This window comes from Hevea brasiliensis, chromosome 11 (assembly GCF_030052815.1).
Source record: "Hevea brasiliensis isolate MT/VB/25A 57/8 chromosome 11, ASM3005281v1, whole genome shotgun sequence".
NCBI classification, from domain to species: Eukaryota; Viridiplantae; Streptophyta; class Magnoliopsida; order Malpighiales; family Euphorbiaceae; genus Hevea; species Hevea brasiliensis.
The window spans coordinates 10,833,793-10,847,357 of NC_079503.1; positions in this window are offsets into that span (position 1 = coordinate 10,833,793).

Genomic DNA, 13,565 nt, shown 5'->3' on the forward strand with positions numbered 1-13,565 from the left:
AAAATTGATTACTAATATAATCAGTTACAAAACTTTTTTTTTTAATGATGTGTTTGGTAAAAAATAACTTATTATAATATTTATTATTAAAATGACTAAAAATAATTTCAAATAAAATTTATGATGAAATTTTAAAAATAAAATAAGAATAATATAATAAAATAATTGATTAAACTAACTTATAAACACATAATTACTAAAATAAAAAATTAAATTCTTTCAAATTTTTTTTTAACTTACAAGTTCAACTTATAAATCTATAAATTGTTATAAACAAACAGGTCAATATATATTTAAAACTTATAAGCTTATACAAACACCTTTTTAATTCAAATTCAAATTTATAAGAAGAAATCTCTTATTCCAAAATATAGTATAAGTGTTTATAATGTATATTTTATAATTTACCTAATCAACAAACTTTAATACTTTCTTTAATATTTTTTCTTTTATTTTCTCCCATTTATCTATCAAATAACTTTAAAATGCTAATCTTCCGCATCGTCATATAGACTTTTAGCTGTGAAAATTCTTATCCATTAAGGAAAAAAAAGACAGCAAAATTAAACAGCTAGGCTTTTTAGTTTTTCTAGCCCAATATGCGTGGACCTGTGCAATCTATTTTCTTGGTCAAGGTCAAGATTGTAAATGAACAGGCCTTTGTAGATTTTGAAATTGAAGATGGAGACGGACAGTTCTATACAAGTCCAGCCCATCATGAGAATAAAATTCCAGAACAAGTCTCTCCCGAAATCACAACTGTTGAGGTTAAAGGATTGATTCGTCAAATATAAGTTCACAATTTAGCACATAAAAGGAAATTTTATAATTTTTTTCATTAAAAAATAGTGATCACTTTCAATTGGAATCGAAAAAATAGCTTCTAAAGAACTTTTTTTTCAAAAAATACATATCAATAATTTTTATTTTTACTTATGATATTAATTTGTTAACGCCATTCAAACTATAAAACAACTGCTTTATAAGTTCATAATTTATACATTAATATGGTTATCAAAATAAAATACAAGTTGTTAAAGGTTAACCAACAATTTCATCCGTCTATGTTAAATACAAAGTTGATAAAAATCTTAAAAAGGACATTATCAATTTTAATTATGAAATAAAATAAAAAGGAAAGAAAAGTTGAAAATAGTAATAGAGAATTAATGAGAAAAAAAAGTTGAGTTTTGAGATCTTAAGCTTATAGGGTATATAAATAAGTAAATATGATTTTTTGTTTTGATGAGAAAAATGTTTATTTAATTAAAATTTTAAATCATAAAATATCACAATAATTGGATTTAAATATTGAAAGAGAAAAAGCTTTATTGAACTAAGAGTGCAGCACTAGTCTAACTAAGGATTACAGAATTGATTCACGCAAGAACAAATAAAATAAGCTCTTTAAAATCTTTTTTTGGGCTAGGAGGACAGTGGTCCCTGCTAGTCCCCCTACTTCCACCATTAACAAGGGATGTAAGCATTAATGTATCGATGATCACTATAGTTTAAAAATTACTTATTCCAATTTTAAAAATATTATTGGAGTTCCTTAGTCTCATCATTTAAATATTTTAATTTAATTTAATTAATTTTTAGTCGCTCGAGTGTACATCAAAAAAATTAGACACCCGAATTGATAAATAATAAATGGAGATAGAGAAATCTTACAAGTCCTTGATAAGCATTTAGTGAAGAGTCATGAGCTTAAGGAGAAATAATATCATACCCCCCTGTTGTTTCATATAGAGTTAACACATAAAATGTTAAACTAATTATAAGTGACACTAAGATAAAAAAAAAATTATAATTCTTTGAAAAGAAAATTTATTTTTAACACAAAAAAATAACTTTTGTATGGGACTTACCACTACTAATTTGTTATTCTAAAGGTTTTTGTCACGATCCAATTATACGGATAGGACCAATACTAGGACTTGGGCCGGTATAAATCCCTCGAAACTCGTAGTAAGCCTCATTATTTCAAAACTCATAACTAGAATAAAAATCAAGGCTCAACATGTAAGCAAAATAAAATAAAATATTATAAATTTATTTGGAGTCAACTTAATTCGATAACTATCAGAAAATCAAAACTAAGGAAGCCCAGCTTAACTCTGATACCCATCATGCACAAACCACTTAATCTCCATTAATTAATATAATACATAAATACAATGGTATCACAGCAGAGTTCTGATAGTTTAATAAATAGATAAATAAATAAAAAATATAAAAACTACTAACTGAGAAGCATCACAACCTGCGGAGAAAAATGCATGTTAGATTTGAAAATAAACTTGCTCCTCCTGCAACATGAGGAAAATATTTGAACATGAATTAACATTTGACTCAGAGAGTTTAGATATTGATTATAGGTGTAATTTCTATAACTACCTATAACTAATGTAATCTTATTATGAAATGCACATCAAACATATATAACAAATATTTCACTCAATATTCGCACGAGAAGATAATTTGGAGTTACTCATACACCTAGTGTATCGCATCAATACATAAATATAGGAGTTGATCCCCTATACAACTCTCTCAATCTAAATCCCGCCAGCGAGCTCAACTCAAACTGGACTTTCACTTAAATCTAAGTGCGAAGACCAACGAGATCAACTTAAAGTTGTGTCTTACCTCGACTTTTCATATCAATAAGGACCGGTTCCAGCGAGACTAGTTCAAGTCGCGACTACCCATCCAATCTATACCCATCTATAACATATAAAAATAATACACCTAGCTCCAAATTACCCTCAGGGAGGTAACCAATAAATAAAAACAATTGAATATGTAGCAACCAGAATGCCTATAATATATTAACTATTTATGTGCATAACTAAATATTTATAAAATGTATAAGCATGCCAAATATATAAAATTAATATTGAAATTACAAAAAATAATCAATATCTAATTCATAGACTGGTCGACTCGATTGTAGTTAGTCTGGCTAAAGAGAAGAAAGGCTAGCTGACACTAATCACCTATACAGACACATTAATCTTATCAAATTTACTAATAGAATTAATTAATTAATTTAATTAAAAAAGCAAGAATATTTTATAAGGTATTGCCGAAATTTCGACAGAGTCTCTCTTATAACTGGACCTAACTTCACTGTAAGAAAATACAACAACAGCAACACACAAGCTTTCAAGCCCACAACAACAATTATAATGCTCATCTAGGGCCTACAAAAAACCTAATCTAAGTCTAATCATCTAAACTCCAACTCAGGTCCCTAAATCCTCTATAGTAAAAAATAATTATTTTTAGCACTTCAAAAATTATAAAGATATTCCTGGAAGTCCTCTACATCATCCTTGTATTAATTAAATTCATTTCATTTAATTTTACTCAACCAAGAATACTTTACAGTTTTAAACAGCTAGCTCAATCAAGGCAAAAATTACACAACTTGAGTTAGGGAGAAACGAACACATGAAACGCCTCCAGAACGTCTAAAAATGCTAGAAACAACTGTAAATATGATCACCATAACACGTTAGGCACCTGGCCCAGTCTGAAAACTTGGTCCAAGTGCCAGTGAGCTGTCATCGATCCTATCGCACCTAAATGAAGCCCATAAATTAGTAATAATTAGCATATAATTATATTTAATTTACGGGTATCGAAAAAGCTAAAAAATCTCACCAAGTGATTTAGATTGTTCGATGATTGCCCTTTCCAAACGATGTCCAATCGGTGTGGAGTTGGTCCCATCTCAAAGGTTTCATCGCTCTGAGTCCATCGATGGTCTTGGATCATTGATCCGACGGTCGAATTAGCCAAAATCTCATCGAAAAGATATTATTTCTCTCTCCTCTCTCTTATCGGAAAACTCCATGAAAACTGGCAAGGAGGTCCCAAAAGAACACCCATGGCTCAAGGATTCCAGCGCCAGTGACCTTACGCTGAATAGCTGGAATTGCTGGAAATTAGCATTGGAAAGTTGCGGCTTCTCTCTCTCTCTCTCTCTCTCACTGGTGAGCTTCTGTTCATCGCCATTCTACATCATGCTGCCATCGACCGATGGTGCAAGTGCTGCTGGATTCCTCGTCAGCGGTGAAGGGTTGATGGGAGAGTTGGGGAGGGGGAAAGAAGAGAGTAGGCAGTGAGGGGAGAGTTGCACACTTTTTTATTTTTACTTTTAATTACATCATAGGTTCCTGAACTTTTCTAGCTTATTCACCTAGGTACTTTTTCTCTCTTCAAATAGATCCAAACTATTATTATTATATTTAAATTAAATAAAACTTTGGTAATAATAATAGTAATAATACTCTAAAGAAATTTAATTATTCTTTTTTACATATAATATAATTTAATCTTAAGCAACCCTAATTGAATTTAATAATAATAATAATAATAATAATAATAATAATAATAATAATAATAATAATAATAATTTAAAATAATAATAGTAGTAGTAATACATGTAAAATAATATTCATAAATTAAAAAAAATATATATTAATATGAAAATACTAATTTAATGACTTTAGTTAATGCCCAACGGCGACCTCTGATACTCTATCACGAGGGCTTTAAATCCTTAACTAAGAGTTTTCTAACTCCTTTGCATAAATAAAATTCTGAAATGGAGCCACTATACTAAAACAGAAGCTGTTTACAAACTCATCATTCGACACCATGGGGATGTATGCAGCTTCACACAATAATTCCATATCAGTACTGTAATCCACAGTCTACAGAATTGATAATGAAAGCATTGCATATATTACTACAATATGTCCTAACAGACTATGTTTTCCAAACTCTTATCTCTTTTTAACCTACTGATACTAAAACTTACCTTGACTGGATTGTCTACTGATAACTGCCAGCAGTGGTACCTTTGCCCCTATCTAGGACAGTTATACTATCATAACTCACCTTTATGTACTCATGCCTTGCACCAGAGAGACACGCCAATTAGCCCTATTTTAATAGAAACGCAACAATTCTTAGACTATGTATCCCCCCGGTAGACCTCAACACGTTTACTAGGTCAAGTTCACATCACTATATACTCCACGAAAATCGAGACACTAAACTAAACACTCTTATACTACCTAAGGAATAATACAGAGTCGAGAAATAAGAAATTACAAAAGAAGACGAAATAGGATCCTATAATCTGCATATGACAACTTTGAATACACACCTTCCCATGAATCTAGAGCTTAAGCTTGATATCAACTTTGTCATGATTTGATTCTAAGGGCTAGACTGGCACTAGGACCTGGGCTAACATAAAGCCCCCGAGACCCGTAGTAAATCTCATTATTTCCAAACCCATAACCAGGATCAAAATCAAGGCCCAACATATAAATAAAATAAAATAAAATATTATAAATTTATTTAGGCCAAACTTAATATGATAAATATTAGAAAATCAAAACTAGGGGAGCCTAACTCAACCTTGATACTCATCATGCACAAACCACTTAATCTCTATTAATTAATATAATACATGAATACAATGGTGTCACAGCAGAGTTCTGATAGTTTAATAAATAGATAAATAAATAAAAACTATAAAAACTACTAACTAAGAAGTACCACAACCTGTGAAGAAGAATGCAGGCTAGACTCAAAAATAAACTTGCTTCTCCTGCAACATGAGGAAATTATTTGAATAAGAATGAGCATTCGACTTAAAGAGTTTAGATATTGATTATAGGTGCAATTTCTATAACTACTTACAACTGTGCAATCCTATTATGAAATGTACATCCAATACATATAACAAACATTTCACTCAATATTCGTACAAGAATATAATTTAAAGCTACTCATGTACCTAGTATATTACATTAATACATAAATATAGGAGCTGATCCCTTATACAAATCTCTCAATCTAAATTCCGCCAGTGAGCTCAACTCAAACTGGACTTTCGCTTAAATCCAAGTGCAGAGGCCAGTGAGATCAACTTAAAAGCCGTGCCTTACCCCAAATTTCTATATCCATAAGGACCAGGATCCAGTGAGACTAACTCAAACTGCGACTACCTGTCCAATCCATATCCATATATACCATATAAAAATAACACACCCAGCTCTAAATTACCCTCAAGGTGACAATCACCAACAAATAACAATAATTAAATATGCAGCAACTAGAATGCCCCTAATATATTAACTATTTACGTGTATAATTAAATATTTATAAAATGCATGATCATGCCAAATATATAAAATTAATATTGAAATTGCAAAAAATAATCAATATCTAATTCACAGACTAGTTGACCCGATTACAGTTGGTTCTGCTGGAGAGAAAAAGGGCTAGCCGGCATTGATTACCTATGTAGGCATATTGACTTTTATCAAATTTATTGACGAAATTAACTAATTAATTTAATCAAAGAAGTAAGAATATTTTCTAACTCCAATGCAAGAAAATGTAAAAACAACAACACATAGGGCCTCAGGCCTACGAAAATAATTATAATGCCCATCCAGGGCTTATAAGAAATCTAATATAAGTCTAATTATCCAAACTCCAGCTTAGGTTCCTAATTCCTCTATAGTAAAAATAATTATTTCAAGCACTTTAAAAATTGTAAAGATATTCTTGTAAGTCCTCTACAATGTCCTTGTATTAATGAAATTCATTTCATTTAATTTTACTCAACCAAGAATACGTTACAGTTTTAACCAGCTAACTCAATTACGGTAAAAACTATACAACTTGAGTTAGGGACTCCCTTTGCAAATTTTGCTACTTGGAACGTATCTAGAACATCTAAAAATTGCTAGAAATGACTGTAAACATGATCACCTTCTGAAGTAGCCCATTAGGCACTAGGCCCGCCTAAAAACTCAGTCTAAGTGCCAGTGAGCTATCGCTGATCCAATCACACCTAAATAAAGCCCATAAATTATTAATAATTATCATATAATTATATTTAATTTACGGGCATTGAAAAAGCTAAAAAATCTCACCAAACAATTTGAACCATCTGATGATTGCCCTTTCTAAACGATATTCAATCGGAGCAGGGTTGGTCCCACCTCGAAGGTTTTGTCACTCTGAGTCCATTGGTGGTCTCAGATTGTTGATCCGATGGGCTAATTGGCTGGAATCTTGTCGAAAAGATATTGTTTCTCTTTAGTCTCGGATCATCAACAAACTCCATGAAAACTGACGAGGAGGTCCTAAAAGAACACCCATGGCTCAAGGATTCCAGCGCTGGTGACCTTACGCTGAATAGCCACCTGAATCGCTTGAAATCGGCATTGGAAAGTCACGCCTTCTCTTTTTCTTTCTCTCTCTCTCTCTTTTTCTCACCAGCAAGCTTCTGTTCATTGCCATCACGCCTACATCACGCCGTCATCGACCCATGGTGCAAGTGCTGCTAGAGTCCTCGTCGCCGATGAAGGGATGATGGTGGCCGAAGAAAAAAAAAAAAGAAGTTGGGGAGGGGAAAATAAGAGAGTAGGCAGTGAGGGGAGAGTTGTGCACTTTTTTCTTTTTACTTTTAATTACATCATAAGTCCTTGAACTTTTCTAGCTTATTCACCTAGGTCCTTTTTCTCTCTTCAACTAGGTCCAAACTACTATGATTATATTTAAATTAAATAAAACTTTGGTAATAATAATAGTAATAATACTCTAAAGAAATTTAATTATTCTTTTTTACATATAACATAATTTAATTTTAAACAAATCTAATTGAATTTAATAATAACAATAATACAAATAACAATTTAAAATAATAATAGTAATAGTAATACATGTTAAATAATATTCATAAATTAAAAATATATATTATTGTGAAAATACTAATTTAACACAATGAATAAAATAAAAATAAAATAATAGTCTAATTAAAATATTTTATATAAGAAAATATCAGGTTGTTATAGTTTTATTTTGATTCTTTTGATTTTTTAAGTTTGTTTATTTAGGGTCAATCCTTGATAGATTTTTGATATTTTTATTAGGTGATTTGGACTAACTATCTTCCTCCTCTTAACCGGATCAAGGAACCAACTAAGTAGACAATTTTCTGAGTTGGATATTAATTATATATGTGGTTACAGGGAATATTTGATTTGTATGCTTACTTTTAAGTTTTGATGTAAAATATGTTTTTTAATTTATAAGTTAATTTAAAAATAAATAGTTAATTGTTTAGTAAAACTAATTTAAAATAATTTTTAAGTAGTTTAAGTGTTTGATTAAAAAATATTTAAAAGTAAATTAATTTATTAAAATGACAAAAAAGATATATAATTAATAGTTGTTAAAATAAGGACAATATTGATAATTTTAAAAATTAGGGTTAATTGCCAAAAAAGTCCAAAATTTGATAAATTTTGTAATTAAACCCTAAAGTTTATAAAATTATAAATTAAACCCTCACGTTTGATTAATATTTCAAATTAACCTGACTGTTAAAACACTGTTAGTGTATTTAACAAGAGTTCTACATCAGTTGCCCTGTTATCACTAAAGAAGTTGCATAAGAAATCTCAAATAATGGTTAATTACTAAAAAAATATGAAAATTTCCAATTTCTACAATTAAACCCTTAAATTTTATAATTGCCAACTAAAACCTCACATCTGATTGATATCTCAAATTTACTCAACCATCGGTGAACTATTAGCATACTTCAATAAATAAGAAATTACAAGTCAAATTCTATTTTGCAAAAACAATTAGCTTATCCCATTCTAATCAACGACACATCTAATCCAACATTAACAAAGCTTATTTACTGTTACTATATATGTGTATAATAACATAATATAACCTAGAAACAAAGAAAAATAAAATAAAATAAAATTCTTTCTTTTTTGCACAGTCAACTTTTTCTTTAAATAAGCTATTTCATCCTTTAAATTTTTTTGTCTTTATCAACACTTCAATTTTGCTCTACAAATCATTAATTAGTGAATTATTTTAATCACACTTTTCAATGAACTTTATTCATTTGTTAGTAATTTTGTTATTAATCTCCTCCAACTTTGTAGCTTTCTCCTTAAGAGCATTTTCTTTGGCAAAGCAAATGTGTCAGTAGCTCATTCTCCTGGCTATTGCAAGGTGGATCAAATCACTAGAAGAAAGAACAGTCATTCCCCTAAATCAATTATCCATTAATATTAACTATCAACAAAATTATAAAGTGCAACTCCTAACCAAAATAGTTAAAACAAAAGCCATTACAATTACCTCCCAAGCACTAAATATTAAAGATTTATTAATGGTCGAGTCAATTTGAGACATCAATCAAACGTGAAGATTTAACTAGTAATTATGCAAACTTTAGGATTTAATTGTAAAAATTGACAAACTTCATTTTTTTTTTTTTTTTGCAATTAACCCTAACTTTTGATATAGCTTCTTCATTGATGTTATGGCAGCTAACATGAAATTTCGGTTAAGTATACTAACGGTTTATTAACGATAGGGTCAATTTGAGACATCAATCAAACATGAAAGTTTAATTGTCAACTATATAAACTTTAGGGTTTAGTTGCAAAGATTGACAAATTTCAAGGTTTTTTTTAAGCAATTAACCTTAAAAATTGTTAGGATAATATACTTAGTCAAAAATATTTTAAAAATAAGTAATGAAATAAAAAAATCTTATTTTTAAATAATGACTTATTTTAAGTAATTTTTTTAAGGCTTAATTGTAAAAAAAAATCCGAAAATTTATCAATTTTTGCAATTAAATCCTAAATTTGTATAATTGTCAATTAAATCTTCACATTTGATCGATGTCTCAAATTGATCCCGACAATCAATAAACCGTTAGTATACTTAACGGGAATTACACATCAGTTGCCATATCATCACTAAATAAGTTATATCAGAAACCCCAAATCAAGTTTTATTGCAGGAAAAAAAGGAGGTTTGCCAATTTTTGTAATTAAATCCTGAAGTTTGCATAATTACTCAATAAACCTTCACGTTTGATTAATGTCTCAAATTGACCTAACTATTAATAAACCATTAGTATGTGGTGCTTGGCTAAGAAATTATAATAGCATTTATTTTAACTATTTTGGTTGGGAGTTGTACTTTATAAGTTTGTTGATAACTGATATTAATGAGCAATTGATTTAAGGAAATCATTGTTTTTTCTTTCAGTGATTTGATCCACCTTGCAATGAGTGGGAGAAGGTGCTACTTACACATTTACTTTGGTAAAGAAATGCTCTTAAGCAGAAAGTTATAGAGTTGGATGAGATTTACAACAAAATCACTAAAAAATGGTCAACTAAGTGAAAATTGTAATCAAAATGATATGCTAATTAATGATATGTAAAGTAGGGTTGAAGTGTTAACAGAGACCCCAAAAAAAATTTAAAGTATGAAATAGTTTAATTGAAGAAAGAGCTGACCACAATTCGATTTTGTTTTATTTTGCTCTGTTTTTAAGGTTGAAGTACACTAATAATTTATTAACGGTCGGGTCATTTTGAAATATTAATAAAACGTAAAAGTTTAATTGGTAATTATGTAAATTTCAGAATTTAATTACAAAAATTTACAAATTTTATTATTTTTTTGGCAGTTAACATAAATCTGGGGTTTCTAATGTGGCTTTTTCAATAATGATATAACAGTTGACTTGGAACTCCATTAAGTATACTAATGATTTTTTGACGGTTGGGTTCAATTTGAGGCATCAATTAAATATGAGGGTTTAATTGGCAATTATGCAAACATCAGGATTTAATGGCAAAAATTGTCAAATTTCAGGATTTTTTTTTGTAATTAACCCCTTTTTTAAAAGTCAAATCAAATACTAATATAACTTTCTACTTAAAAGTAAAATTAAAACCCTCTTAATATTATTAACATATTCTTGACATTCTCATATATTCATATGAATATATGTGTAGTTACATCATAGGAGCATTCATTAAATACTACATAATTTATTATTTATTTATGGTTGACTGCCTTAGGGATAATCTATGTCATAAAGCTCCCGAAACTCGTAGTAAGCCCAACTAATCTCTAACCCGTCCATGAAGCCCATATTTTGAGCTCAGTTTCAAGAAATCAACCAGACAGAGTTCGGCCGTGACAGAGTTCGGCCGTAACATGGACCATCCAATGGGGAGTTCTCAATTCACCTGACCTGTAATCTCAAAATAAAATCATTTGGGGAGCTCAGCTCACCCTTACAATCATCTTTCAATATAAAATCAAATGGGAGTCCAACTCCCTCATTCAATAAGCCATTCATCCAGACATTTACACATACATAGATTAATAAGTTTACAATCCCAAAATAATTAATCTTACAGTTCTAAGTTAAATAAAATAGTTCTATACATGCGGAGATCTAGAATTCAAATTTAACAATACAAATTATGGAAATAGAAATTAATAGACCCGTGAGAAAAAAAGCAGGTTAAATACAAGAATAAGCTCTCCTGTAACCTGAAAAAATAGAGTGAACAGGAGTGAGTATTCAACTTATAGAGTAAGATATTGATTTTACTTATAATTTTTATAACTATCTAAGTCTAGTGCATCCTAAGAGTGAAATGTATCTTCTTCACACATTTCCAAGAAATCAAGTCATAATCACATCAAAGGCAATCTGGAGTACTCACACACCCGTGTGTCACATCTATAATCACACACATATATATGGGAGCCGATCCCCTATACAACTCAATTAGTTTCAACCTCTGCCAGCGAGATCAACTCAAAGCCCGACTATCTTTTAATTTCCAAATGGGGAAGCCAGCGAGATCAACTCAAAGTCATGCCTACCTTGACTTAACCATAATAGGGATTGGGTCCGGGCGAGTCAAGCTTCAGCCACGTCTATCCATCTTATCCATATCCATATACACACTACATACACACCAACTCACACACACAGCTCTAGATCGCCATAAAACAATAATCATAGCAATATCATCAAGAACAAATGCAATATAAGGCGTGTCTAATTTTTACTACATATATATATGTATAAGTGATGCAAGAGCATACCTTGAATATATATAATAATATTGAAATTATAAATAAAATTAATATCTACTCATTAATTAATCGATAGTCACTGCGGCTGCTAGGCAGAAGAGGAAGGCTGACCCGGCTTACCTAAACATTATATCAAAATTTTTTTCAATATTTACTTAAAATAAAATTTTAAATAATCAAGGGACAATCCTAAGTTTTGCTAAAATTCTGGTAGAGTTTCCCCTATACCTAGGACCTACCCAACCTGCAAAAAGATTTAAATAACACTTTCAAATCATAATTTACACAACTACATCTCATCAACATCATATGGCCCCTCGTGGGCCCTCCAAAACAGTCAATACTCGCAAATTAAAAAAATTACATTTTAGTCTCTATAATTAATGTTTTATTATAAATTATTCAAACGAGCTCTAAAATTTTGCCCCGGGTTTTTTAGCAATATTACAAATCTGATACGAAAGGAATTATAATTTTTCAGCCTCTCACGAATATTTTATGAATTTTTAATATAAACTCGGCACTAGATAACTGAAGAAACTTAAGGTTTGGGTTTACCTACACCAATTCTGACACTTGAAATGCGTCTGAGGCATTTGAAAGTGGTGAGGTAGCTTATAACTTTGACTTAGTTCTGAAGTAGTTCCTGTAGCTTATCTGCTCGGCCTGAAATTGTAAATCTGGACGACGGTCGAATTTCTATGAAATGAAAGTACCTTTGCCCACAATACCAAATGTTATAATAAAATTGTTACAAAATTAAATAAGCTCATTTGAAGCTCAAAAAAATACTGTGAAGTCTGTGGGACCCACCAAAATTTTGGTATCAAAAAATTTTGAAATTTATATTGTCATGAGGCTCTCGTGGTGTAGAGCACGCCAATACTCTCGGAATCTCCGTGAGATTCCCGGTTTAGGAGAAATTTAGCCCAAAAGTTAAAATGAGCTAAAACTTTCTGAGTAAAAATTGAACAATTCGCTAGATGAAAATTTGTACTCTTGGTGTCTATGGAAAGCTCTCGAGGTATAGATGAGTTTTAGGATAAGATCTGGTCCGATTGGTCACCAAATCGATAAGATTTTGGCCGAAAAACTTAAGGGTCGTGCACGTGTGAGGGAGAGAAAAATGGCGTGTTTTCTGGTGATCCAGGCAGCGGCCGGCGAGGAGGAGACTCCCAGGTGGGGTGCCAGCGAGCTGGGGTGGAGCGGGAGGTGGTCGGCAGCAAGGGGAGGAGGGAGGAGAGAGAAATTGAGAGAAATGGGAGAGGAGGTCGACGCGCAGGAGAAGGAAAAGAGGAAGAAAAAGAGACTGGTTTGATTTGATCGATTTGATTCAGTTCGATTTGATTCGGCTAGTTTGATTTAGGATATCAAAAATTGAATTTTTTACTCTATATTGGAACAAAAAATAAGACCCAAAAATTCTGAAAAAATTTCAGAATACACAGAATAATTTTTAGAGTTTAAATATATTTTTATTTTTACCACGTAGTCTTTAAATAAATTTTTAAAAATTAATAAAATTTATTATTTTAAGGAAGTCAAACCCGATTCTAAAAATTCAGAAAAGTTTT